Genomic DNA, 24,666 nt, shown 5'->3' on the forward strand with positions numbered 1-24,666 from the left:
CTGGTTTCAGGCTGGTTTCAGGCTCTTGCTCAGGCTGGTCTTGCACTCCCAAGCTCAAGGGATCCATCCACCTCGGCCTCCCAGAGTGCTAGAGTAACTGGCATGAGCCACTGTGCCCAATCTTTCTTGGGGATTTTAGTGGAGGACAGATGACATTTAGGATAGACTGAAGCAGCATTGAACACACCAGACTGTGTTACCATTGCTTCTATATCATAATAAAAATGACAATATATCCTGAATTTTACACTGTATTATACACCACCCAGAGGATATTTGCCATTGGTGAAAGTTGCATAGATCATTCAACTTCAAACTGTTTATATTATTCCAAACTGTCATATTTTCTGTAGGCATCAAAAAAAGCCTTCAACCTCCTGCTAAAAATGTAATTTTTACTTACAGCACCATTCATAGCACCTCTGAAAAAATAGCCGAATATGATATTAGTCATAAGACCTATCACTTCCTATATTTGAAGTTATTGTTCTTGAACTCACTGGCTCCATTGCCCCTGATTACAGGTAGAAAATTATCTAAAGTCTGTCCTCTGTGCTGGTTGTGGCACTTGTCTCTGGATTGCAGAGGTAGGAAATAAGTAAGAAATTGAGGTCATTATGAAATATTCAAAATAGCAACAGTTTGATTGCTGGTATCCAGAAGTAACTCATAAGGTGAAGACAGAAAGAAGTGAGGATCTCAGGTATTTAAAACCACTTTAATACCATGTGAGATCCCTGGTGGAGAGCGCTGTGCGGGGACGTGCAGGCGGGGGGGGGCTCATGGCTCTGCAGCCGCAAGATATTTTCTGGAACCAGTGATTCAGTCATGGGGTTTAAGAGAACACTCCAGTACATCTTCATGGGAACAGTCAGAGGAGTACGGAGGCTGTGTGAGTGGAGAACTCTCACTGCCAATAAGGCAGGATGCGGGGAGGGGGCGGAGATGCCTGTACTTTATTATATATAAATTATATCTCAAAGATGTTTTTAAAAGAAAAAAAAATACTTGAGAATACAGTATATAGGTCACTGTAAATAAGAAGAGTAAAATTCAGAGTCAAAGACCTGGGAAGGGAGGGTAGAGTGGAAGGGGTGGAGACTGAAACTCCACCTTGAGGGCTGCAGCAGGCATTTCACTGCAAGCAGCCCAACTCGGTATGAGCTCACAGGTCCAAACAGGTGCAGCAGCCCCTCACCTGTACAGGTGGTATCTTAGAGCTTTCCAAACTGGGTTAGGTTCACACCCTGGCTGTGCGGCTTGTTAGCTGTGTGATCCCAGACAATGGATTTCAGACTTTCAGTTGCAAAAGGAGAATGACAATACCTTTAGGATTGTGGTGACGTCTATTCTAAGAGAAGGTGTGTAAATTACTGATGTACTCAATAACCTTAAGGACTTTTATCTTCATTCTCAACCTACCGGTGGGCAGACAGCAGCCCAGGTTCAGATGGCCAGAAGCCCTGCGGCCACAGTGAACAGGCCCAGGAAGCACACACCCACACACCGAACAACTGTGAAGACTCAGACTCCCAACCACCTTCTCATTTTCTCTGATCTGTGCTGTGATTATAGAACAATCGGACCCAAAGACATGATGATTTTGAAACATGGAAGAATAAAACATATCTTTAATTACTGGTGCCCTAAAGTAGGAAAATGCCAATACATCATAGGATAATTAATACTAAGATAAATTTTACTTAATGGAAAATAATAAACTCAGACACAAACATCATCAGATAAGGCATTCTGGAAAGTCTGTCAGGTACCAATGACAGATACATTCTCAGAACACAAGGGGCAGTGACACTTTTCTCACTGTCTTTGGGGCTCTGCTTCCTGGTATGCCTTACAGTACACAAGTCACAAAGACCAAGGTAGCAAAGCTTCTGTGTTAAGTCCCCTTAAGACCCACCCTAGGGTTACATTAAAAGTTCTTTCCTCCCCTGGTTTTCATCATTACCTGTACCTGTCTACTTGATATCAGTGTAGTTATCAGTTTAATTTTCCTGAAATTAACAACTAAGAAGATAAGAAGTCCTTCCTCTTCAGTTTGTTCAATGATGACTTAAAAATTAGCCACACACATAGTTTCAGAATAGAGGTTTGACTAATGTCTATCCCTCACCCCCGGAAATGGCTGTAAGGGGAAAAAGTATATAAACTCTCACCAATTTGAAATGTTTATTCATGTTGCTGTGTTTTAAATATCTAGATTTTCTGTAGCCTCCAGAATGCAGTCAAACCGTCATGATCATGGCTCACTAAAACAAAAGAAAGGGAAGATTTGGGTTTTGTTGTCTCTGGAACTCAGAGAGGCTCTCTCTGAGTTGTCCCTGGGACTAAGAGGAGCCTTTGTGAAAGAAGACACATTAAAATAAGACCCCTGGAATAGAGTCCCTGGCTGAGATCAGCAAGAAGCCCAGAGAAACCACACTGTACTTGATCTTAGCCAAGAGGCGAGCCCTACTGCAAATAATATCTAAGGGAGGCTGTGAGCACTCCATCCTCAGGAACGGTTGAGTGACTCTGGTGGAGATATGAGGACAGAATCCAAAGCAGAGGAGCTAAAAACACAGCACATTAAATAGCATTTACTCATCTGTCATCTTGTTATTCAAGGAGGGAATTATAGGAAATTTTAATATAGAAAAATATAACAAAAAAATAAAGGCCTGGTACTAACATAGCACTCAACATTAAATATTAATATTCTCATCCACCTTTTTTTCTAAAGATACATCTATATCTTCTATGTACAGAGGACTTTTTGAAGTAGGTTTATGTTGTAAATATTTTGTACCCTGGTCTTTTCACATCCCATGTACAATACAAGTCATTCTCTCTAGAACAGCCATTCTCAACCTGTGGGTCGCAACCCACAGGAACCGTACTAAAGGCTTGCGGTGCTAGGAAGGTTGAGAACCACTGCTCTAGAACATTCAGAGTCTATAACTGGCTAATTCATAAAAAAAAAAGCTGCAAAGGAGAGATCATTTAAAAACACATTGCCTACACCTTTTATTTTCACTTAAGATACATAAACATATTCATTAACTGTGCTCCAGACTACAGCCTGTTCTTTATGGTCAGGTTCTCTGAAGAGACGGAGTTCCACAAAGTTTTCCTGGGCGGCGTCTGTGGCTCAGTGGTTAGGGCACCAGCCCCATATACCAAGGGTGACGGATTTAGCCCCCGCCAGCTAAAACAGCAGTGGCAACTGCAACAAAAATAGGCAGGCATTGTGGCAGATGCCTTGAGTCTCAACAACTCTGGAGGCTGAGGCAAGAAAATCGCCCCTACCCCAAGAGCTGGAGGTTGCTGTGAGCTGTGATGCCACAGCACTCTACTGAGGGCAACAAAGTGAGAGTCAGTCTCAAAAAACAAAACAAAAATAAAAGTTTTCCTGGGAAAGCCATATTTATGATATATTGCCCAAAATTCCACTTTTGATGTCTTTAAATGAGCATGAACGTGCACGGAGGCAGCCAGAGGCCGGGGCACAGAATTTTACAGTGTTCTCCATCACTTTTTATAGCTATCTAACCACACATAATCGGACAATTTTCTAGCACCTCACCTTTCTAGAAAAACAACTTGAAATATTTATAATTTTGTACTCGATGACTTATTGATCTATGCATTGTTTTAACTGAGCTATGTAATCACAATGGCGAGGACAACTGGCCTAAACTTATTTAGTGACTCATACTAAGGATGTTACCAACAGGGAACAGATACGCCCAAGAACAGAGAACAGCAGCCTGCGGTCACCGTGACGAGAGCACCATGGACACTGCTCAGACTACTGACAGATGGAGTGACACACTGCATTGTTCTGCTGACGTGGCACCATGGGGGCTGAGTTAAGCATCTTCGGGAGTTACCAATGTCACCATGTTTCAACAATGAAAATGTTCCCAGCCATTTGAACTAAATGAACATGTTCTGTATTGGAAGAGACAGATAATTCTGTATGTATGCTTAAAACATCTCTAAGTGGTACAATTGTGATTTTAGTGATATTGAAACCTGGTAGCATCCACCTAGGAACTTTCAGAATGAAGACTGGCATTAAAGTTAGGGTTAGCAGTGAAGTTTAATTCACATGCAGGAATTCGTCTTTGTGTCAACAGAAAGCTCTATTTCACCCCAAATGACATCCATTCATTGACCAAACTTAAGGAACTCCTATTTCTCCTTCCACCACATTCTAGTATCCAATAGTCAACTTGCATTACTTATAGTGATGTTTTCTGAATTATAATTCAGCAAAAACTATTGATGTCATCTTGGAATAAATTAACCTCACGGCATTGTTGTTCCTCTAAAGAAACTTGATACTCCCACTTTTTCCTGCAAACATACCCTCTCCCAAGCGTCAGCAGTGTTCTAAGTCACATGCCTGACCAAAGTCTAACAAGTCATTAACAATACATTCATTAGTAGGCAGTTAATGCATATAAGGATCCTTAATCCAAAAATGGAATGCTTCCTATAGATGTTGTATTCCACAACCTTTTCCAAACACTATTTATTATCAGTTGCTGTAGAGTTGTGAATATTATCTCTTGATAAAAAGGAATTATCCAAAAGAACTAAAGAACAGCATTATCGATCATCCTGCAATTTAATACCTATCTTCTTTAATCCTCTGTGTCTAGAACCATAGTAAGATGATTCCCTTTCTCAACACAGGCTATCTCTCCTAGGATACAAATGCCAAGTGTTTACATATGGTCCAGTTCGTGCATTTATCTATTTTCTATTTAAAATGGAACTGCTTTAGGGCACCTAAGCCTGGGGCTATGCTTCTGGTAACCATTCGAGAAGTCAAACTCTGTGACTGAGCGTCTTTGAAAGACTGCAGAAGCTCAGCTCAGCTGACACAGTTTAAAAATGTGAGTGTGATTATATACATATACAAAATACATATAAAATGATAATATATAATTGTACATATACACATATAGTGCATATATAAATTATTCATACATATACATAGTAGTAGTGTCCCTATTTTTATAGCAATATTTGTTAATGGCATCACCACTTATGAAGTGAGATGAGCTGGAACCCACAGAGGTATCCTCTATGCCTCTCTCCCCCATGTACCAAATTTAATAAGTCATCACGTCGCTAGAATTTCACCTTAGAAATGTCTCTTATTTCTATAGGCTGCTCTCAAATGCCAATGCTTTGTGTTCCTGTTCCACCATTTCTCATGGGGATATGTGAACAGACTCAAGTTCCCCTCAGGAAAACATGCTGTAACAGCCTCTTCTCTCTCTTAAAAATCTACATTTTTATCATCCCCATTTGATATTCTTTTCTGATTTACATAAGAAGGTTAGAGCAGATTGTGAATAGGGATGAAGATAAATGGAGGAGGACAGTTCATAAAACAAAGTGGCAAGAAAGCTGGTGTCATCTTCCACTACAGTGCAAAAAGACACATGGGAAGGGCGGTGCCTGTGGCTCAAAGGAGTAGGGCACCAGCCCCATGTACCAGAGGTGGTAGGTTCAAACCCAGCCCCGGCCAAAGGAAAAAAAAAAGATGCATGGGAAAAAACCACCTCTTATGGAAGCCTGGTTTTTAAGACGTCATAGATGGAACAACTTCTGGAATCAGACACTCCTAGCCACATACATCTAAAAGGGGCCTCACACACCATCCAGTCTAACCCTGAAAGCACTTTTACTTTGTCAGAGCTGAATTGTTTCTCTCTCACCCAAATTCACATGTTGAAGCTCTAAGCCAATGTTTTTCAACCTTTTTTTAAAAAATCTCATGGCATGCTTAAAGCCATAGTTAAACTTTTGTGGCACACTTAAATTATGTTGATCGTAAAAAGAGTAAAAAAAAAGAATATATATTTACTGTGTTTTGAACTTCTTTTGGAAATAATTTAATTAATGACCTTTAAAAACTTTTGCAGCACCCCTAAAACCTTCTCATGGCACACAAGTGTTGAAAATGACTACCCTAACCCCTAGTCCTGTAGATACTTTACTGAGGTGATTAAGCCATTAGAATAGGCCCCTAATTCAGTCTACTGGTGTCCATAAAGAAGAGGAAATTGAGACACACAAAGTAACAGTAGGGAAGCCTGCACACAGAAGACCACGAGGACAGAGCAAAAAGAAGGTGGCCGTTTGCAAGGCAAGGAGAGAGGCCTCGGAGGGAACCAACCCTGCCAACATGTTGATCCTGAACTTCCAGCCTCCACAACTGTGAGAAAATGCATTTCCTATGCTTATGTGACTCAGTCTGCAGCATTTTCTTACAGCAGATCTAGAAAACCAACAGACATGGTTTTACTCACTATGATGAAGGAAGAATATTCTTCCCTATATTTCAACACATCCTACTTTTTCAGGGAAAATGACACAGGAAATAATAAGTTTCAAACCAGGAAGTTTCTAGGGCTGTGTAAATCTCGCCGGAAAGCATGATAACAAGATTCACAGCGATTAAACTTTAGAAAGCCTCTCAAGATCTCCCAGATTTCATGTGCACATTTCAACAAAGCCAAGTACTAACAAACATCCACCCTGCAGCAACGCCACTAGGAAAACACCTCTCTACCCTCAGGATTCTAATTATTCACTCAGTAACTTCTTATCTCACCCAAATTCCCAACGTAGGATCTGAGAGAGACTGTGTTGAGGGTACAATGTACCATATTGGATGTATTAATCTAAATGCGAAAAAGAAATCCAATGGTTCAGAATTATTTATATCATTGATACATTTAACACAAAATTTATTGAGATAGTTAGTCAGACAGAAAACATATTTTAACCCAAGCCATTTTTTCCAAGAATCTGAGCTCAAGTTTAAATTATTACTTCAATAAATAACTAGCTAAGGAATTGATTTTTACCTTGACTTTGTGTCATCACCGGCATTGTCCAGAGCCACCTCTACTTCCTGGGGACCACAGATTCAGAGACAGAAATACATCTCTCGTGATGCTGCAATGCCTGTTCTTATTCTGGATCTGGACCGTGTGTCATTTGAGGCTTCCCCCAGGTCTGAGTGGACTGATAAGCCTTCCACAGAATGAGATCTATAAGATCATTGAAGACTAAGGAGGCAAAATTGGATTGTTCATCTGTGGCCCTTTCTGATTTTTCTTTTTCAACTTAGGAATTAATTTTCTAGTCCAGACAATATTCACAGGTTTTTAAACTAAAGGCTTTGGGCTACTTATGGCTGTAGATTTTGTTTGTTTGGATGGTGTAGTATTTTATTTTTTTAAAAAAAGATATGTACAAAGTGTGACAATTAAGTTCATGAACTCGTTCTAGAAAAAAATAGCTACAAACTTCATTGCTGAATGGCACTATGGTCATCTTCAAAGTACTCCCCTGGGGAAGCTATGTGCCAATTCCAGCACCTAGTCCACCCTTCCAAGAGATTTTGGAACTCGTTAGCTAGAATATCAAAGCTGTCATCATACAACATCCAAAACCAGGCAACAATAACAATGAACACCACTCAGCAAGACACCACCACACATCAACAGCAAGGTTAGGCAGCCTTACTGAGTTGTTTGTACAGTGTTACCAACCAAGTGCCTGGTGGCAAGTTTGTGAACTTAATTGTCAGACCTCAAAAAAAATGACAACTTGTGTCTATGTCTCTAAACTTACGTGCTTATATGTGGATCACACCGACTCTCATTTGCCACTACCTTTATGGACCTCTCTGCCACCCATCTTCTTCAAAAGACATTTGAAGGGACCCTGAAGGCATTGGAGCTTTTGTGACATTTGCCAATCTAACCAGAGGACCCAAAGATAAGAACTGTTCCCTAAATACAAAAATTACAGCAAGCAAAATGTGATAGCCCCTAAAGGGATTAGTCAGGGCCAGCTTGTTAGGCCCGTGATTTTCCACTGGTGTGCTATGAAAATTTTTAAACATCATTAATTTATTTTCAAAAGAAGTTCAAAGCACAGTAAGTATATTCTATTTTTTACTCTCTTTTTTGATCAACATAATTTAAGTGTCCCATGGAAGTTTAACTTAGGTTTAAGTGTATCATGAGATAAAAAAGGTCAAAACACACTGCCCTGGGCACCGTATCTCCTGAGTACCAAAAGCTGGACCGTGTTCTAAACTTGAACTTATATTCTCTACGTAGCAAGCTCACTCCAACGTGATTTCCTAAAAGCTCTTTTCTAAATGAAAAATGTGTGCTATGAAAAGGGTAAAAATTAATTTATGAGATTGAGAGTCTGTACTATGTCCCAGAAGGAGGAATATACTTATCACCTTTTTCTAATATAGATCAGGGAAATGTTGATTGAGAATTGAAGGGACGGGGGGTAAGAATTTCAGGGGAGGGCTGACAGTGAGCAAGAAGGTACAATTCACAGCTCTGGAGTTCAGCGGGGACAAGTCTAAGCTAGGCGGGAAGTGAATCCTGTGAGGTAGACAAAGAATCACATAATCTGAATTTTCCACGGCTATCCCAGATTTAGGCACTTTTATTCTTCTGAAAAAAGATATATGTTGCTGATTAACCAAGTGTATACATAAATTCAATTTAATTTTTATGTCCGATACTTTCCTTACAAACAGATTATTATACCAGGAAAATAACACTTGGGAAAATTAGATGTTTTTATTCTGAAAATTTGCTCAACCTGTTCTCATATAGAAAACAGGCCAAAAATAAATAAATAAATAAAACATTCTGACCAGCTTAGTTTAATTGTGATAATGTCAGGGAACGATTTTGCATTATAGAGATTTACAAGATTTACAATATTCATTAGTTTTGCCAGAAAAGTAGACTAGGTAACATGCCAAAGATTGATAAGTGAACATGGAAGGAAGGACCCATTGGGAGGGAATGTAGCCCTGAAGCTGACCATTTAACTGTAACATTTTAAATAACATTTAGTAACATTTAGTAACATTTTAAATGATCCAGGGCAATCTCTGTCCCTGACATGTTAGATGAGAAAACTCAAACTCTTTGTTGACATCATTAAATGGGAAAATGAAGCCGCACGTGCCACTAGGAATACTAAACTGCCAGTGGCCAAATATTCAAAGCAGCAGCGGAGGCCAGTTGTCCGGGGGCCTCTCTGCTCCCACCTCAGCAAGTGTGTCCCAGGACCACAGCCTGCTGGTAAGGTGGTGGCGTGCCACCTGCTCCCTGCACTGAGAACCTGGGAACAAATGTCAGACCTCAACACTCTTCAGTCACACCAGTCACTTTCCAAGTTAGGGACAAAAAATCCATGGAATCCTGAACAGGGGACCTCTCTCCATCACCCAACATCCCTTTCTAGGAGCTCAGGGAGTTCCTCTTCCCATCTCACGCACAGTCCCGTTCATAGCATCTAGATTGCTACCTAGTGCTGTCTCTTTGGTTCTGGCATTGCCCTGAATGTCTAGTCCCCCCCTTTTCTGTCTGTGGAACAGTTGGCCTCTGTCCACATTCTGGCCAGCCTCCCTCCCTCCTCACAGTGCTGAGGGCAACTAACGCCTTCCAAGCAGCAGTTGCCACTGTCCTCAGAAACCTCTAACGACCAGCATTCATGGCTGTGTTTCTTTCGTTGACTATCACCTATCACCACCTCCTGTTTCAAAATATTTATCAAAATAGTTTTTCTGAATTCTTATAATGTTCTCCCTAAGAGGAACCGAGGCGAATAAACTTTTCTCCATCTAAATATTTTAGAGTACAGGCATCCGACATACCGAGAGTGGGTACAGCAACGGAGAGCAGAGACGACCCCACAAGTGGGTGAGATGCTCCCCCCAACATGTTGCCCACCCGGGGCAAACAAGCAGCTGCAGACCCCCCTCTGCTCCTGCACCCAACCTCGCAGAGAATGAGAATGGTTTCACGGATCAAGGCCTCCCAAGATGTTTCCTGTCCGAAGCCCAACTCGCTCCTTACTGCCATGAGTGCCAGTGCTCAGCCCTAGGGAACCCTGCTTGGTTCCTCTGCTTTCCAACTCTTCATAACCCAGCATGACAATATGGGACCAGTGGCTTCAAAAATGGCAAGTTTATTCTCCTCCTTTACTGATGAGAGCAGAGAAAACACTACCTGGGGGCCCGGGGGATCCTTCAGCATCAGAACCAAATCCCAAAGGCTACCCCAAATTCATCCTGCAAACCCCTCACACAGTCACAGAGCCCTCTAGCTATGGTGTTGTCATGGTAACCAAGAGATAGCCAAGAGCAGAGTGGATCTTATCACCCCACAAGTGGTGCTTCAAGTCTTTCGTCCCTTCACTCTTTTCCACATGACACACTGTGTCATTAAGAGGTCTCAGATAGTAACTAATTACTAAGTGTGGCTCTCCCACCCCTGGTTTGGGCAGGCTCATATCACCCCGAGAACATAGTAGGAGCAATTTTCAGCTACAAGGTAAATAAATAAAAGAAAATCAGATTAGGATGTGAAGGAGGAACCCAGGGTGGGAGATTTGGGAGGGAAAGTCCTGGAGTTCATCTTACTCAATGCCCTTCTCGCAACCCTTTGTGTGAGTGTGGGGATGTGAAACCACGTCTGACTGCCCTTTCCAAATTCCCAGAACAAAGCAATATGAATCAGCAACGTCCCCTGGAGTGTAGGGGAAAGATTCCCAAGACAGCAGCCTAAGACTGGCCAAAGTCTCAAGAAATCTACTTATTCTCTCTTTCAGCCAAAGCAGAGTTTGAGTTACGAAACTAGGATCGCTAAGCCCTTTGGGGGTAGGTTATTTTAATAAGGAAACCATTTTGTATAATTTAATAAATTCTCAGTTTTGTCACTTTTTTTTTCTATTTTATCCCTTACTGCTCTTATGAAAAAAAAAAGTCTCCTTATTTTTAGAGGACAAATGGAAAGATCTCTTTCTGTGACTCAGCCAGGAAAGCATGAAAGGTCTTTTACATGGCCAGGTTGATAATAGCGTCCAGGAGAGAGGGCTTGGTGGGGGTGGGGTGGGGGAAGGATTCTCTCTTGCCTACTTCCCTTCACTCTTCTAGGATGAGAAAATAACATATTTGGCATGGTGGGACATAACAAACCTATGTCACTTCAAATACATCTAAGCAGTAAGGATCACGAGAACACGTGTAATAGTAGCGAGACATAAAATCAGTGAGGTAGGCAGAGTCTAGTCATAAGCAGTTTTATCTACCTAAATAAAGGCTTTTTAAAAAAATAGTCTCACTTTGTTACCTTGTGTAGAAGCTGTGGCATCACAGCTCACAGCAACCTCAATCTCTTGGACTCAGGCAATTCTCTTGCCTCAGCCTCCCACATAGCTGGGAGGGATTACAGGTGCCTGCCACAACACCTGGCTATTTTTAGAGACAGGGTCTCAGTCTTACTCAGGCTGGCCTCAAACCTGTGAGCTCAAGCAATCCACCCACCTCGGCCTCCCAGAGTGCTAGGATTACACCCAGCCTAAATAAAGGCTTTAGATTTTGTTTTAAAAGTTCTTATCAGGCTCTTATCAGGTTTACTCTTAGCCAGATTATTCCAGCAAGGCTGGAAAGGTGATTGCAGCTAGGAGTGTGTTCATGAGATCCTTAAGAGAGAGTTCAAAAACAGTGTGACCTAGGAAAAGGTTTATACAAATACCTAGAATAGTTGAGAACAGAGTTGCCTCTCCAGTGTTCTCTGAAAGGGTGGGATTCTCTGCTTCTAGGTGTCAACAGAGCCATCCCTACACTGTGAAAGATCAAGTTTCCAATGCACCCCATGAGAGCAGTGAATTAGACCTACCAGAAGGAGAGTCGCAGGATTGAGCTGGCAGGGGCAGGGGAGCCACAAACGAGGAAGAAATCTGCTCATTTCCTTCTTTCTTGCCCCAAACCAAAGCAACAGAATCTGGTCCAAAGGGCTGATGCAGATGGTGGAATAGCACAGCATATGTTCTGCAAGTACTTCCAAGAACCACCTATATCTTGGCACTTGAATACTTCACAACAGAGAAAATGTGCTGATAATTTATATATTCAATATGTGTTCATATGTGTACATGCCCAACATTCTCTCTCTCTCTCTCTCTCTCTCACACACACACACACACACACACACACACACACAGAGCCAACACTCAGCAAACTCCACATCCGTCAAACTTAGCTTTATGGGCCCTGCTTTTTTTCTTATACTTTCCCCAGCTCTGACATCTTCACACTCTCTAGTCTTCAGCCCTATTCTTGGGACATGTTTTTCTATCAATTTCTTACCTCTTCAGAACTTCCAAGTTTCTTAGAGACCCAATTGCCAATCTCCGTCTTGTAGAAAGAGGAGCTGTTTCTTCTTGCTAGAAGAAATTAATGTGTAAGTAAGCATGGGAGGGGGGCCTCTCATTGAACTTGACTTTATAGTTCATAGTCTTCTACACTACCTATTTTCTATATACCTAAAGCCAGGTACAGTCATGTAGAGGTACACCAGCATGTGTATGCCCTATAAATACCAGGGTCTGTTAGTTAAAATAGAGCAAGCAAAATACCTCTCTGTACCCTTCCTCTACAGCAGCCTTCGGTCCCCAGTCTCTAGTACCCTAGGCAAGTGGGATACTGACCACCAGTTCACCACAACCAGGCAAGTAAAGAAAGTGACTCTTTGCTTATCTTCTACATTTAGACTTCTGATTCTGATTCAAACGCTCAGAACCAGTGTACCTCAATGAACATAAACATAAATTCCTTCTATAGTTATTTCGAGGAAGGGTTTGTATCCTCTCTCCAATATCCATGTGAATCTGAGCAGGTCCCCAACCTTTCCTTGCTCTGACCTTACTGCACAAAACATCCCCAAGATCTTTGCTCTGTATTGAAGTTTACTATGATTACGTAGAGTAGGCAGCAAGTTCACAATCTTCTGGTTGGGTCAATCCTTCATTAGCAAATTCTTATCAGCACACCTGTGTTCATGACAACACGACAACCCTCAGCCCCTCCTTACACACCACTGACAGACATACCCACTTACCACATAGATACATTGCCCCAAGACAACCATTCCCACACAGATGCATCTGCACACCAAATGCACACCCTGGATGCAAACATAGTCCCCACATATATTTATGCATGTGTTTTATAAACAGCAAAACCTTGTTAATTCACAAGCCTCTTTGGCTGGCAGATTACTGGAGTGTGCAGATTAGAATTAAAACAAACGATTACAAAGTCAAGGATAGCCCATTGCCAAACACATTCTGTTCTTTTGCTTAGTGTTGTAGTTTTGCCTTAATTTATGGTAATCCTACCCACGCTGCAAGTTAATGTATGGCTGGTTCATAAATGGAGTGCAATCTACTACTCCATTTTGGCTGGGAAGGAAGAGAAGACAGCCAGGTTTTTAAACGAGGCTTTAAAAAAATAAAACCCAGAATTATATTTCTGCCACATATTAATGTGAGAATAGTTGAGATTCCTCACTGTTCATATACATGGTGTATGTGGACAAATATATAAACTCGTCATGAAGTCCCCGTTCCACGAGAAGTCTTAGAACAGATGTTGAATTTAATTTCTGTCATAACATATGATAGTTTGCCTTAATAAAAAAGAATTTACAGACTTCAGTAGCTTCATGTTCAAGGGCTATATCCCTTGTCTCTCCCCCTCAAATGTTGTATTTTGGCCCCCACATCCAGTCCTTCCATCTTTCTACCCCGTCCTGTGGTTGCTCCCTCTATGATGGGATCTGATCAAACTCTTTTAATGCCTCTAGCTATATATATGACCTCCAGAATCCAGTACAAAACTCTTCGGTCAGAGTTCCAGGAGAGCCTCACAGAAGTTACCTGTGCCTCCCATGCCTGGTGAGGCTTGTTATCCCCAAATCTAGGAACACATCATGAATAATATACTATCTTCAATTCCCTGATTCTGTTCCATCAGGTTCAAATCCATGTCAATTTTTCTTAGCCAGAACTTGTTCCTTGACTAGGACAGGTCATAATTTCTCTTCCCTATGCATAGAATTTCTGGCAAGTGAAATATAAACATTTCTTCCCACTAAAAAAAGTTCTTATCATTTCTGAATCCCAGCATTTTATGAAACAGCTTTGCTTTTCACATTGTTTTGAGATATAACATACACAAAGAATAGTACACAGATCATAAGTGTTGAGAATTTTCAGAGTTTGCATACACCCATGTAACTAGCCACCTAGCTCAGGAGAACAATTATCACTAGCACCATAAAAGTCTCCTCATGGTCCCTTACAAGACACTATTACCCACTCCAGGAGGTAATAAAAAAATTACTTGTCTTCTTTTTCCCTTTTTTTTTTTTTTTTGAGAGAGTCTCACTTTGTTGCCCTCAGTAGAGTTCTGTGACATCATAGCTCACAGTAACGACCAACTCGTGGGCTTAAGCAATTCTCTTGCCCTAGTCTCCCAAGTAGCTGGGACTACAGGCACCCACCACAACACCTGGGTATTTTTAGAGTTGAGGTCATACTCTTGCTCAGGCTGGTCTCAAACTCATGAGCTCAGGCAATCCACCCACCTCAGCCTCCCGGAGTCCTAGGATTCCAGAAGTGAGCCACTGCACACAGCCCCAACTTGTCTTCTATTACCACCAATTCATTTTGCTGGTTCTGAAACTTTATATAAATGAAATCATGCAATACTTACTTTTCACATTTTGCTTCTTTTAATTTTATGTTTGAAAGTCGACCATAATACTGTATACAGGCTTATTCCTTAATTCTCATGGCTGTGTATCATTTCCTTGAATAAGTAAACCACAATTTTTTATGTCTCTCTGTTGGTGGATATTTTGGTAATTATTATTGATGTATTATGAACAGGTCTGTTGTGAATATTTTTTTGTGTTAATATGCATAATATGTCCTCTGATTAATACATATAAATTTCTATAGAAAAATTCTAGGAGCAGAATTGCTTAGTAGATACTTCAAAGTAATTTTTTTTTTTTTTTACACAGAGCCTCAAGCTATCCTCCTGGGGGTAGAGTGCCATAGCATCATAGCTCACAGCAACCTCTAACTCCTGGGCTCAAGTGAGTCTCCTGCCTCAGCCTCCCAAGTAGCTGGGACCACAGGCACCTGCCACAACACCTGGCTATTTTTTGGTTGCAGCCTTCATTGTTTTTTGGTGGGTCCGGGCTGGATTCAATCCCACCACCTTAGGTGTATGTGGCTGGCACCTTAGCCACTTGAGCCACAGGCACCGAACCCAAAGTAATATTTGAAAGGCAGTGCCCACAGCTCAGTAGGTGGGGTACTGGCCACATACACAGAGGTTGGCAGTTTCTATCCCCGGCCCAAGCCAGCTAAACCAACAATGAAAATGGCAACACAAAAATAGCCAGGCTTCGTGGTGGGTGCCTGTAGTCCTAGGTACTTGGGAGGCTGAGGCAAGAAATTGCTTAAGCCCAAGTGCTTGAGGTTGCTTTGAGCTGTGATGCTATGGTACTCTACTGAGAGAGACATAAGGAGACTGACTCAAAAAAAAAGTAATATTTTAAAGTGAGTATTTGTAAGAATTAACTCCCTCATCATTACTGTTTGAGTGTCCCAACGTCTTACATTCTCACGGGCATAGTATTCATTTTCTCCTTCCTTCCTTCCTTCCTTTCTTTTTCTTTCTTTCTTTCCTTCTTTCTTGCTCTCTCTCTCTCTTTCTTTCTTTTCTCTCTTTCTCTGTCTCTTTACTTTTTGTGTTCTTTTTCTTTAGCAATTTTGGTGATAATATAGTAGTATTATTATATTATTAGATTTTGATGAATTCACGTTTTCCTGGCTGAGCATATGTTCATAAGTTTACTCACTTCCTGAACCTCCTCTTTTGTGAAGTGCCTGCAGATTAAAAATTAAATGCTTTTTCATTCATTAACTGGCCATTTGAATATTCTCCTTCAAGGAGGTACTCTTCGAATTTCTGCATATTTTCCTGCTGTGTCATCTGCTTTTCTGCTACTGACCTGTAGGAGTTGTATATGAATTCTCCGTGGGAGTCCTTGCTCTAAAGGGCTGTGAATAGCTGTGTCCTGTGAATAGCTTCTCTCCAGTGTTGCCTTTTCTCTCTCTTGAGGGCTTCATTTGACAATTATAATGAAATACCAATAATAATATAATTCACTTAACATTTTACCTTTTCTAGCTAGAGCTTTTTCTACCTATTTAAGACAGCATTGCCTAAGTCCAAGGCAGGATATGTTTAACTTCTATCTTGGTGCTCAGACCACACCTATGAAGTAGGCGAAGGAATCATTATTAGTTTCCATATTACAGAAAAAAAAAAAAGAGACTAAGTACATGGTTCTTAAAGCAAGTCTTCGGACTCCAGCAGAGTGTCATCTGAGTATACCAGAAACTCCATTATGTGCAAATCTCCTGTGATGCCTGAACTAGGCCCACTATTCATGGCAAAACTAAACCTTCAGTGGCACTGCCTGAAGGGAAGCAGCCTGGAAAATATCAAGCATAGAATAAGGTCGTGGCTATGAACATTTACAGCAAATCATACACCTTAAACATGATGGTGCCCTCAGTGCCTGAGCCCCAGGCCTCTTCTCTACCGGGGAAGTTGTAAAAGCTTTGAGGGAAAGCGCAAAGTCCGCTTCTCTCACACCCTGAATGAGGCAGGGAGGAGAGAAATGCCTCCTGGTTTTGGTTTTCTTCATGGCTACTTCACTGTGGAGATGAAGAGAAAGAGGAGAGAGTGAGAGGGAGAAAAGACCCACCTGAGAAGGAGAAGCCCAGGAGGGAACGAGGAGAGAGATGAAGGGCCTCAAGAGGCACAGTGAATCAGAGAAGCAAAGGAAGTGAAAATGGAGAGATCAGGGACGAAAAGAGAAAGGTTAGGAGAGGATGGGAAGATGGAGGGAGACATTTAAAAACAGAATTAAAAAAAAAAAAAGAGCTCCATCACCTGTCAGCACTGTAATCTTGACCACACTGTTTTATCTTTTTAGTTTTCACCTTTTAAAAATTAAAATAATAACAATATATGTTTCCATGGCTGCTGTGGGAAGAAAATGAGACAATGCAGGTAAATGTATTTTTCTATCCACCCCTCTACTACGGTGCCTAAAATTAAAAAAAAAAAAAATGCATTCAACATAACAATTTAAAAAGGCTTCAAGACTGGCCAAATCACAAAGTTGATGATGAATAGCATGTTTACACCCACCGCCTACCAAACAGAATTCTTAGTTTTGCCATTAACAAAAATTAATTGAATGGCTCCTTGTAGATATGAATCTACCACATCTGGAGGTATCTGGACGCACTCCATGCTCAGCTCCAAGGATGATGAACAACTTCAGACCGAGTGCCAAAGCTCGATGAGCAGCGGAGCTTCATTAACACCCTTATTAATGATCAGAGTGCATGTTACACACAAAGATCATTCCTTTTCTTGATGACAAATAGGAAGATGTCATAATCACCAGGTATAAAAAATAATACCTCACAGCAAACGTGTATAACAAGGGGACCAAGATGCAGCAGTTTCTCATTTTCAGACTCTTTGAAGGAATTTCAACCAAGTTTGGGGGGACACCCACACAGGGGCACACAGGGGCACACACGCACACCCAAACATAATATATTATATTAGGAAATAACACCTTTTCTTATAAGGGATTTAAAAACATTCTCAAATTTAGAAAAATTCCTGGGAAATAAATACAGTGGACTCTTTGTCCTTGATCATAATTTTTATTTTTTAATACTGATACCTTCTCTCTAACCCTACTGGGTTTTCTCTCTCTCTCAGGCTCCCTATGTTTTCTTTCCTTGCCCTATCCTCTATTGCTGTTTATATCCAGAAGGGTTTTATTCATTTAATCACTCAGAAATTATTTATTGTTTAATACATACTTCCTTTAGGACTGGAAATTAAAGAATGGGGAGGAGTGGAAAGCTGTGGGTGATCTTTTTCGTGGAGCTCAGGTTTCCATTCCTTAAAGTGACAGAGAGGCAGAAAAGTTGATTCAAAGACAAAGCAGGGTCCCTTGCTGATACTTTGCAGCTCTACAACTTACGGAGAATATGACATGTGTTCTAAAGTAATCTCAGAAGCCTCAGAAACTATATCTTGACCTCTAGAAAAATTGTTGCCTGGGGAAGAAAAAAAAGTTCTCAGACATTACTCTTCTCCATGCTCAGGGAAAGATTAGTGCCAAGTTATTCTGATGTATAGAGCAACAAAGAAATTTCGTTGCATATACTTTTACTGATGCTTACAAAATCTTCTCTCTCTCTCTTTCTCCTAGTTCCATTTTTAGACAATAGAAGATTTTTTTTTTTTTAATTTCCTTAAAAGGTCAAGGAACAGCCTGAGAAGCTGGAATTCATTTAGAGGTATCTGAAGTCTACTGTTATACCTCAAAAATGCAATTAAAAATAATTTTTAGGCCAGGTGTGGTGGCTCACGCCTGTAATCATAGCACTCTGGGAGGCTGAGGCAGGTGGATTGGTTCAGTTCAAGAGTTTGAGACCAGCCTGAGTAGGAGCAAGACCCCATCTCTTAATATAGCCAGGTATTGTGGTGGGCACCTATAGTCCAAGCTACTTAGGAGGCTGAGGTCAAAGGATCATTTGAGCCAAGGAATTTGAGGTTGCTGTAAGGTATAATGCCATGACACTCAACCTGAGAGCAACAGAGTGAGACTCTGTCTCAAGAGGAAAAAATAATAATAACAAGGGCAGCACCTGTGACTCAAAGGAGTAGGGCACCAGTACCATGTATTGGGTAGATTCAAACCTGACCCCAGCAAAAACTGAAAAAAATATTAATAATAACAAGAAGTTCTAAGTGAAATTTAAAAAATAATAATTTAAACAAATAGTAGGAAAACATCCAACACCTCAAGATAGATTTAATACTTAATAAGGAGATTTTTAAAGATGGGATTTGGGGATACATTTAGGGAAAGATAAAATGACTTCGAGTGAGTACGACATGCACTGATCCCGAACGTTACACTTAGAGGTCTGATTAGGCCTGAACCTCAATAATCCACTACAGAAAAAGCTAGAAGGGGTCATTCTAGAATTAAAGTTGTGTTCTGCTTGGTGTCTACGGAGACGCTTTCTGGAGAGTTCTATGGAGTAGTGCATCTCTCTATGGGTCCTACAGTTCTGTGCAGAACCATGAGATGAAGGTGCTATGCCCAGAACAAAGCCAGAGGGAGAGGATGACTTCATGGCCAGACTTCCCTCCATCCTGACCATAGCCACCTGCCACCTCTACTACCTACAGTGGTCTCTCCCTATGCTGTTCTGGCTTCCTGCTCACCTCCATGAAGGTATCACCAGACCAGAGCCCTGGCTCCATTCTACTTTTTCCAGAAATTCCAAAAACTTACTCTGATTTCTAAAGGTCTTTGAGATTGAGATTAAAGTTATCTTGGAAATATCTCAACGGTGAGAGAAGATGAATAGAAAGAATCTGAGTGGAAATTTAGGGGATCAAAATGTAGCATTTACTTAGGTGCTGCTTGTCTCTGTGCTTTGTGCTGTTTTGAATGCCCAGTGCCCCCAGAGCTAGAGGGGGCCCGTGCGGACTACACTGTCTTTTTATATATAGACTCACAGTGCTCAAGTGTCCACTCCAGACAAAAGCATCACATTATAAAACTCTTTAACTTCGCCTCTTTCTACAAAATCATGTGGTAAGTTTGCTGCAACTCCTTGCCACATACTAATTGGTAGCTTATTTTGGTCTAATAGTGATTTATCTATTTTACATAAAACATCATGCCCCTTGGTATGGAACTGTAATTCTTTCTTCTGGTTCTACAGTAAAGTGCAAGAGGATTTAAAATAGGGGGCTTCATTTAATGAGGATTCATAGAATGAGGGTTCCTTCCTCAATATCATAGAATAACCGTATATTATAAAAACAGGTCTTCTTTGTAGGTGTGATAGAATTCAGCTGTGAATCCATCTGGTCCAGGGATTTTTTTTGTTGTTGTTGGGAGCTTTTTCATTATTGCTTTGATCTCACTCTCATTTAGAACCAGAAAAGAGCCCAAATAACCAAAGCAATCTTAAACAAAAAGAACAAATCTGGAGGCATCACATTATCAGACTTGAAACTATACTATGAGACTATAGTAAACAAAATAGCATGGCATTGGTACAAATAGATACATAGACCAAAGGAACAGAACAGAGAACCAAATATAAGACTATCTGTCTATAAGCAACTGACTTTGACAAATCAGACAACAATGTACACTGAAGAAAAGAATTCCTATTCAATAAGTGGTACAGGGAAAATTGGATGGCCTCATGCAGAAGAATGAAATGAGGCCCCAAGTTATCACCACTCACAAAAATTAATTGAAGTTAGATAAAACAGTTAGATATGACATACATTGAAACTAGCACAACCTCTATGAAAAACAGTAGGGGATTCCTCAGTGAACTAAAAATAGACCTATCATTTGACTCCGCAATTCCACTACTGAATATTTATCCAAAGGAAAAGAAGACTGCAAAACAAGGGGTCAAAAAGACACCTGCGCTCAACTATTTATCACAGTACAATTCACAACTGCAAAGATGCTGAATCAACCCAAGTGCCCACCAATTGATGAGTGGATTAATAAATGTTTATTAACCTTTTACCTGGAATGCTACTCAGCCATAAAAAAGATGAATATTTATTGCAGTAATGTGGATGGAAATGAAGACCATGGCCCTAAGTGAAGTATTTCACGAATGGAAAAACAAACACCAAGTGTATTGGCTCTTAAATTGTAATTAACCAACCAGGACACATGTGGACAGAGGGAAATAAAACTGAGCGGAAATCAACTGGGGGGGAGGGGAAGAGGGGGGTGAAAACATACCTCATGGGTACAGTGAACACCATTTGGGTGATGGGCACACCTGTAGCTGGGACTCAAGCATTACAGAAGTGTTCCATGTAACCAAACACATTTGTTCTTCCTTAATTTTGAAAGATATAAGTAAATAATTTTTAAGTATTTTTACAAGGGAAAAGAGTGGGAGAGAATTTTGTTGCAATTACGGAGCAATAGAAACTTGGTACATGTAGAGGAAAAAGTAAATAAAACATGAGGATGAGGGTCAAGTGGACAATAGGGATCAAATGATTTAGAAACATCACCTTCCCAGAGTTAAAAAAAAAATGCCAGCTGTCAGACAGCAATTTAGAGATAACTCAGAAAGTTCTTGAAGGGTTTGCCAAGCTTAGGGACACTGTAGGGCTGCAGTTAACTGACCACTACCTTGCTATCCTTGAGGTTATACCCTCTCGGTAATCACACGCTATGATGACTGTCTTTCTGAGATGCTGAAAATCAAAACAAACATCCCTTTCATCTACTCCAGTGCTTCTACTTTCCAGAGAAAAGACTCACATTTCTCCTCCATATAAAAATGCAAACACTGTGGTCTTGTTTTATCTTGTTTATTAACTTTTCACTAGGAAGGGAGGATGTGAGAATGTTCCTGGAAACTTAGGCTAGGGGTGGTAACAGGTGCAATCTAGGAAGCAGGGAAAGGTAAATGAAGTATGGTCACTTTGGGGGACTAGACGCCATATTACTCAAAGGGGCCTGTTATATAGTATCTAAGCATCATACCTATCAGAGCCTCTACTGGCCTCCTCTCCACACAGCTGACATCATAAGAGTTATAACTACTAGAAGATTAATTTCTCTCCTGCCAAATAAAGTTCCTTAGCCCAATCCTCTAGAACTCAGCATCATTATACCACATTGTCCTGCCCTAATGTTAGATCCATTCTAGTGGCTGGTCCTATGCCTTGTTTCATTTTGAACACAAGTTGGGTAACTCTATCCTTGCCTGGTGACAGAGCCCTGGTGTATAACCCAGGCAGAGGTAAGAGTTTCCTTCTCTGGGCCCTCTTGCCAGGCTAGTCTTTATCACAGAGTATAATGAAACTTATTGTAATTGGTCCTTCCCTATTTAGTGGAAGTTCTTATGTGAGTTCCCCAACGTAGCAGTGGTGCTTCTCATTTCTACCCTTGGCCTGCAGGCTGTTTCTCTGACAGCACAGCCTATTACACATCATATTACATAACAAGTTTTAATTTATTTGACATCATCAACCTATCAGGTTTTGAACTAATTAACAGAAGGAATAAGATCTTACCTTCATATTACTCAAAGTTGAACACATTCCCATATCATCTGGAAAAACATATTATAAAGGTACTTTTTAAAAAATCCATACAAAAATAACGGTGGCCAGAAATATGTGTGAAAATTAGACTTGTGTTACTTCATTTATTAATCTATTCATTTTTATATAATGAATGTGCCTCCACTAATGTGCCAGATATTACACATTTCATTTATCTTATTTAATCTACTCTCTTCTGGACCCTCCAATAATATGATGTGCTTATAGGATGCCAACTAAATATGTAAAAGAAAAATAAACCTCTAGATATGTAAAATACCTGGTTATTGTGACAAATGCATCAATTTATGATTAAAATCAGTTTATCAGATTTTAAAAACAGAGTGACATGGTGGCTCATTTTCCATCTGTTTTCTAACTGGTTCCCTCGTGCCTGTGTCCTACTCAGCTATTCCTGTAGAGAATGTCACTGGAATGGTCATGGATCATAAGCACAGCCTCCCCTACCCAGATTTCATTATCAGGAGAACTTATTCTGCTGTTACTGTTGTTACAAACTTCTGCTGCATGGTTGAAGAAAAAAACTCTTGCCATAGCGTCCTTTCCCATGAAAGAAAGGCTTGTTTAAGCTTGGCTCCCTTTCTTGAAGAAGGAATACAAAGCATGCAGAGAGTTCAAGTGCACAGGACCTGACAAGATGGGGTGGAGAAGCAGAACTCACTGGCACATCTGGCCTGTCGTGGTAGAAAGGCCACCTTGGGCAGCCTCCCAGGAAACCAGAGAAAAGCACCAGGATAATCCATCTCTGGGTGGCCACGGCAGACTCCGCCGGCTGCACAGAGTCCCAGTAGACTCATGTACCACATTTAACATTTTGGTCAATGAAAGATTGCAGATACGACAGTGGTTCCAGGACATCATGACGGAGCTGAAAAATTCCTGTCCGCTAGTGAAGCAGCAGCCAAGGGAAAGTCACAACGCAACACATTCCTGACGTGTTTGTGGTGATGCCGGTGTACGTGGCTTGAGACCAATTCGTATAACAGTACAGCACTTACCATTGCAAACAGTCCATGATACCTGATAATAAGTAACAATCGCTGGTTTTTCTGTTTACTGCACTTTCCTTGTTATTTTAGAATGCACTCTTTGTATTTCTTAAAAATAAGTTAACTGTAAAATATCTTCAGGCAGGTCCTTCACAAGGTATTCCAGAAAAAGGCATTGTTCTCACCCCTGTGAGATCTGTAAGGTATCATTTCTCCATGTGTGTGATGGACCCTGAAGGTCTCCCAGGGGACAGGATGAGAAGCAGAAGACAGTGACAGGGTTGATCCTAACTCTGCATGTGAACGGGCCTAGGCTAATGTGTATGTTTGTGTCTTAGTTTTTAACAAAATTTCAAAAAGTAAAAAAAATTACAAATTTTAAGAATCGAAAAATCTTATAAGGCCAAGGTAAGAGGATTGCTTGAGCTCAGGAGTTGGAGACCAGCCTGAGAGAAGCTAGACTCCATCTCTGCTGACACCAGCAGTCCCAGGCACATGGAAGGCTAAGGCAGGAGGATGGCTTGAGCCCAGCAGCTTGAGGTTGCTGTGAGTTAGGCTGTCTCCACGGCACTCTGGCCTGAGGCAACCAGGACACAATGTCTCAAAAAAGTAAAACGTTAAAAAAAAGACATAAAGAAAAATATTTTTATACCACTGCACAACGTCTTTGTGTTTTAACCTAAGTGTTATTACAAAAGAGAGTCAAAAAGCTCAAAATAATTAAAAAATGATAAAGTAAAAAAGTTATAATAAGCTAAAGTTAATTGTTGAAGAAAGAAACTACTTTTTACAAGTAAATTTAGTGTAGCCTAAGAACACAGTGTTTATAAGCTACAGTAGCACACAAAAAAGACCTAGGCCTTCCCACTTCCTCACCACTCACTCCCTGACCCACCCAGAGCAACCTCTACCCTATACTGTGTGCTCTTTTTCAGGTCTTATGTCATATGTTCACTGTATCTTTTCTATGTTTAGATACGGTTAGATACACTAATAGTTCCACTGTGTTACAGTGCCTTACAGGATTCAGCACCACAGCATCTTTATAGGTGTGTAGCCTAGGAGCCATGGGCCATACCTTGCAGCCGAAATGTTTACTAGGTGAGCCATCCAGGTTTGCCTAAGGACACTCCATGATGTTTGCACAACAGAACTGCTCAGAAATGCATTTCTCAGAATGTATCCCCGTCATGAAGTGCTATGTGACTGTACCTCATTGATTGTGTCAAATTAAAGCAGGCTAACCAGAACTGTAAGTGCTTCATTCAAAACAGAAAGTCAGGAAAAATCAAAGTCAGGGCTGCTTTTTTCTTCCTCTAAGCAACACAGGCTTCCCCCGGCAGTTTTTAATATATTAGAAATGGAAGGAAGAGTAATCTCTCCAATAATCACAGAAAGGATGATAGATGCCTTTCCTTCGGGCTGACAGAGTTTTAATGCTCCCCACCCCCGCCATCTGAATGGTATAATTGAAAACTTCCATGTATTCTTAGTCTGGGGTGCTCC

Source organism: Otolemur garnettii, unplaced genomic scaffold (genome assembly GCF_000181295.1).
Source record: "Otolemur garnettii isolate 467f Iridium unplaced genomic scaffold, OtoGar3 scaffold00022, whole genome shotgun sequence".
Lineage (NCBI taxonomy): Eukaryota > Metazoa > Chordata > Mammalia > Primates > Galagidae > Otolemur > Otolemur garnettii.